This window comes from Pseudochaenichthys georgianus, chromosome 1 (genome assembly GCF_902827115.2).
Source record: "Pseudochaenichthys georgianus chromosome 1, fPseGeo1.2, whole genome shotgun sequence".
Classification (NCBI taxonomy): domain Eukaryota; kingdom Metazoa; phylum Chordata; class Actinopteri; order Perciformes; family Channichthyidae; genus Pseudochaenichthys; species Pseudochaenichthys georgianus.
Genome location: NC_047503.1, coordinates 28,164,149 through 28,169,786, shown reverse-complemented (window position 1 = coordinate 28,169,786; position 5,638 = coordinate 28,164,149). Strand labels below are relative to the sequence as shown.

The window sequence follows — 5,638 nt, the reverse complement described above, 5'->3', positions numbered from 1 at the left end:
CTGGCTCTCCCAGCTTGCACGCGGTTTGATTGGCTAGCGCTTGTACTGGCAGGATTTGCATAAACGGGATTTGATTGGCTGATACCAGCTTCGAAAGCATCGGGAGCATCAAAAGTTGAACATTGATCAACTTTTGATGCTCACGATGCTTGCAAAGCCATGCTCCGCTCCCCACAATGCAGTTCGGCGAAGATTCAAAATCTTCTACGTCACCCCATTCAAGTGGATGGGCGAAGCTTTGAAAGATTTTTTTCATGCCTGTGTGTGGACGGGCCGTGTGTGTGGACGGGCCGTTAGACTAAAGTGAACTATCTAAACACTCAGTCCTTACCTCACTGAGCTGTAGTTATCAGCCTCTCAGTCTGACTGGAGAGAACTCTCCCTCCACATTATTGTAGAAACATCTTCTTCTTATATCCGTTAAAGCAGCTAGCACCAGATTCTAATAACAACAGCGCCGGTACCGGGCGGTGCGCCCTTCTCTCTCCCTCGCTCACTCGCATTTTGGCTGTGAGCTGCGGGCGCCAGATAAGCCAACATCCCCCATTTTCATCACTTACAGCGCCCATCGTACAGGGCAAATGAAAAGGGTGTTACATTTACTTAATTATGAATATTGTTACATCAAGGCCGAAAATTAGGATGAGCACCTACGGTCAAAAATGTTTTTTTCCCTCCCAGAGCTGCCAGCGCAGCGCCTCCACAGATCTGGCGCCCTAGGCGAACATCTATTACACCAATGCTACGAGCCGGCCCTGAGTTCATATCATAGGTTCATATCTATGGTTCATATGCAACTCGCAAATATATTTATCTCTCTTCTCTCTTTTCTCTTTTCTATTCTCCCTTCTCTCTCTTCTCTCAATGTTGGTACGCAAATGCGCCCTTTTTTTTTTGGCAGAGGTGCATATGCGCACCTGCGCACCAGTTATGTGCAGCCCTGATTATATGTGCCCCGGTATGGGATTAGTGTTGTTTCATAAAGATAAAGCAACACTTTCTCAGAATCAAGCAAAACTAAGAGTTTAAGAGAAAAAAAAACTGAGTCAAGCAAAATCAATCAATCAATGTTTATTTATATAGCCCAATATCACAAATGTTACATTTGTCTCAGTGGACTTCACAGTTTGTACAGAATATCAGTATGACAATACGACACCCTCTGTCCTTAGACCCTCACATCGTACAAGGAAAAACTTCCGGAGAAAACCCACAGTTTAAAGGGGAAAATGGGAGAAACCTCAGGGAGAGCAACAGAGGAGGGATCCCTCTCCCAGGACGGACAGACGTGCAATAGATGCCGTGTGTAAATTGAAAAGATAATACATTTGCAACATAAGTAGTCCAAATGTTTGGAAATGCATGTGCGTATAATAGGAAGATGAATCCACGAGGATATCCATCCAGGACCTATGATCCAAGACCACAGCCACAACTCAAGATCCAGGGCTCGCGATGCAGGACACAGGACCGCAGGATCATCCATGACTCCGGATCCCAGCGTATATAGACACAAAAAAAAAAGACATTTGGGGATGCTGGGTTAATCTGAACATGAGAGTACACAGGTATAGACAGAGAGAAGGACGAAGTAAGATGTCCCCCGACAAACTAAGCCTATATCAGCAAAACTAGGGGCTGAATCTAATCAGCCCTAACTATAAGCTTTATCAAAAAGGAAGGTCTTAAGCGCACTCTTAAAAACGGATAGGGTGTCTGCCGCCCGAACACAAACTGGAAGCTGATTCCACAAATGTGGAGCTTGATAAGAAAAGGCTCTGGCTCCCATTGTACTTTTAGAGACTCTAGGAACAACCAACAACCCTGCATTCTTGGAACGCAATGCCCTAGTAGGACAGTAGGGTATAATGAGTTATTTAAGGTAAGATGGCGCCTGCCCATTAAGGGCTTTGTAGGCGAGAAGACATTTTTTAAATTCTATCCTGTGTTCTATAGGGAGCCAGTGTAAGGCAGCCAGAACAGGAGTAATGTGGTCCCTTTTCCTAACTCTGGTTAGTACACGAGCTGCAGCATTTTGAATCAGCTGAAGCGACTTGACTGACTTCTTGGTACACCCTGATAATAAGGAGTTACAATAATCCAGCCTTGAAGTAACAAATGCATGGACTAGTTTCTCTGCATCGTTTTGAGGCAAGATATGAAGCTCAGCGCAAGTTCAGGCAGGAAGACCTATCACTCCGTATTGCTCGTCATGGCAATACTCGCTCCCTCCACTGGATGACAGGGAGCGCCACTCCTTAGCCAACATATCACTTCCCTCCATTCACAAGCCTAATTATCGCACCTGTTAATCCCTCTATATATGCTCTCCCCTTTTCTATCAGCTGTCTTGCAGGTGTCAATGCGCAAGCAGCAGCAGGGCTTCGTCCCAGCTCCAGGCATTATTCATCAGCTCCGCAGTCTAAGCGGCTAGCGGGTCCAGCCGGCCGCCCCGCAAACCCGGACGCGGGAGGAAAGACAAGGAAATCGGGCTCCACGGAAGTTCCTCCGGGCTTAATGGAAATGGGCTTCTTCACGCAAACAATTGATAGACCCTCCAGAAAAACGCGATTCTGCGATCGCAGAAATTACCGCATAATCAGCAAAATGGCGCATATTTTTAAAAAGCCGCATATTTATCAAAAGGCCGCATAATCCCCGCATTTTTCCACACAAAGTTGAGAAAAAAAAAGTTAACTCGTCTTGACCTGAAGTGATGATGATGCGCGACGTTATCAGCCCGCGCATCACAGAAGGTAAACAACACCGTAGAGTGAACGTGTGGAGCTCACAAGAGAGTTTCTCTTCACCAAGATGAAAACATCTAATCCATCTCATTTACCGACGAACATCTCTGCTAAAGACCGGGCAAAGCAGTACCCCGATGTCTGTGGGGAAACTATTCTGCACCCCGTGCAACTGTGTTGGAGCATAATGGCGCATTTCCACTGCAGCGGGGTAGCCCCGTTTAAGCGTCCCTAAGCGTCCTCGCTCAGGCCTCGGGCTGCCTCGCTGGCCGGCCGAGGCCGTGGCGCATTTCCATTACAGTTTAGGACCTGGGGTAGCAACGCAGTGTAGGCGGGGCGATCAGCTTTTTGGTCGGAGCGACGCTGGGTAAAACTGCAGTGGCGTCATCTTCAATGCGACACAACTCACAAAACACACACAACAATGGAGGATGTGGAAGCGATCGTTTACTTGTTTCTTGGTGTGTGGCTTGTTGTCACAGCAAGAAGGAAAGTGATCACAGCAAGCATTGTATTGTATTCATTGTATTGAACATAAATAAATCCTTTTTTTTTCAATATACATGTGTTTGTCAAATGTTTTAAACAAATATTATCTGAATTGAATATTTGAAATTCAAGCGCCAGTAAGTACTGCCCCATAATAAGAACATTTGAGGAAATATCAGATCATGAAAAGAAAATCTTTCTAATAAATTAAGCGAATATCAAAGCTATAAAAATAAATACTAAAGTGTAAAACACAGCAAAACTATATTCATAAATGCAAGTGTAAAATAGTGTGGACAATTGTAAACATGGATGGAGGCTAAAGTATCCACAACATAAAATATATTAAATATAACCTCAATCTTTCTTCTAGACATGTTAAAAGCTTGCTTGAATGGGTTATAGGTTTCTTTTGTTCTCTCATCTTTGAAATATATAAGGAATGTGTTGTTTGAGTCTAGTAGAACGAGGGTATTACAATTGAGCAATTTCTACATGTATTTATCATGTATTCTTAATACTATTACAAAATAAACATGTAATAATGTTTTAGAGGAGGACCTCAAGCTAGCAAACTCAATTTCTTGCTTTAAATCTCTTAAAAGTAAGGGGCTTTTTCCTAACTGATGGTGTTTGTTATTGCTTTATACATTCATGTATGTTTATGATTTTTTTATGTTGGGTGCCATTCATTATCAACAAGAGATAAGATAAGTCAAAGAAGTACTTTATTGATGGCAGTATAAAAATACAAATGTTGTATCAAAAAGGCATGCCATTAAACAATACAAATAAAAAATGTAAAACTGTATTGCAGCCAGCATAAATATACATGGAATTGTAAATATAAAATGAACATTTTAAAGAAAATAAATAAACAAGGAAGTATTTTGCAGGGTATTTTGCATTTAAAAATTAACTAGATAAAAAATATATAATATGTACAATAACTATTAAGGTTTTTTGAAGTATCAGGGAGGAGACGGGCCAGTCGGCTGCCCAGTCATGGTGCCGTTCCTGCTGGGCCCGATCCTCTCCTCGTTTCCTCTTGCCTGGGTGACAATAAGATAATAATTAGCAATAAGGAAAACACACAGGACAGGTACAGGTCACACAAGGATATAAGAATAACATGTATAAACAGAACAACAGTAAGGTGAACTAAAGAAAGTTCTGGCCCTAGATGTTTACAATGATTGTGAAAGTGAATTACATTATGTCCAGCCTGTTGATAATGAATATAAATATATGTATATGATAGGATGTCACACACAACTGTACTAGCTGCTTACTAGCTAAGCCTTTACTTGTAACAGAGCATTTCCACACAGTGATATAGCTTATTTTAATTACTGACGATGGATGATCCACGGTTTAAAAAAACAAAAACACAATTCCAGTCGTTTTGCCATTTCTATTTCTTACCTAGAACCACACGCTGCGGTGTCGTGATGGCACTCGGTGTTGGTGGTTGAGTCGGTGTCGATTCTTCGGCTGGGGTCCGTTCTGGATTCGATGACGATGTGGACGGAACACTGCCATCACCCGTTGTTCGGGAATGTTCCTCCTCACGAGTCCCAATGTAATCATCTAGAACAGCAAAATGACTTGTTAATTCCACAAACTACTGCAGCACAATACTAAATAGCAACAACAACTATAGAAAAGAAAAACTGAACGTAAACAATGGCACATATGGTGTTAGCAAACAATAGCTCTAGCTAAGGCTATCTGCCTAGGCTATCTGCCTTAGCTAGCTATGTAGCTCTTTGGGGCTCCATAAAAGCACGGGTTGTCGAACATTAATGTAAGGATAAAATAGACTTATTTGTTAGAAGTGAGCGTACCTTGCAGGGACTCCAGTAAAGCCGTTCCGTTTTCCCTACATCGCAGGAAAGTCCTCGAAAATCCGCGCTCGGACATCTGTGCAGAGACATCCTGGAACACTTTCACATTTCGCGTTGTTCCGTCGAGCTCCCGCTGGATTTTATCATCCCCAATGAGATGTAGGAACGTCGTCACCTCCTCGGTCGACCACGGTGTGCTTTTCTTCGACGTTGCCATTTTTGTAGCTCCTCCGTTTACAAAATGCTGTAAGCTTGCTTCTTGATATATATGTGACGCGAGGGATGATCTCGCGCGCCATCTTGTGACGATTCTCTCTGACCAATCAGCAGTCGAGTGTTGACGTCACAGCCCTGGCCTGGTCTGATAGAACCACGATTTTATGGGGCCGGAAAAAGAGAGAAAAAGTACCCGCTAGCCGGTACTAGGCTATATGGAAATGCCACCAAAAACTGGCCTGGCCGCTTGAGGACGGTCCAGGACGCTTAAACGGGGCTACCCGCTGCAGTGGAAATGCGCCATAAGAGAACATCGACGGTGACGACCCACTTTGATTC

General features: G+C 43.3%; 1 long non-coding RNA gene across 1 annotated transcript; it reads right to left on the bottom strand.

Moving 5' to 3' along the window:
* Positions 1–4,270: 4,270 nt before the first annotated feature.
* On the bottom strand, positions 4,271–5,310 carry LOC139434622 (uncharacterized). Its single transcript, XR_011643956.1, has 3 exons — positions 5,084–5,310; positions 4,662–4,826; positions 4,271–4,288 (listed from the first exon to the last, which is right to left on the bottom strand). It is a non-coding gene; the product is annotated as an uncharacterized lncRNA (long non-coding RNA).
* Positions 5,311–5,638: the final 328 nt, after the last annotated feature.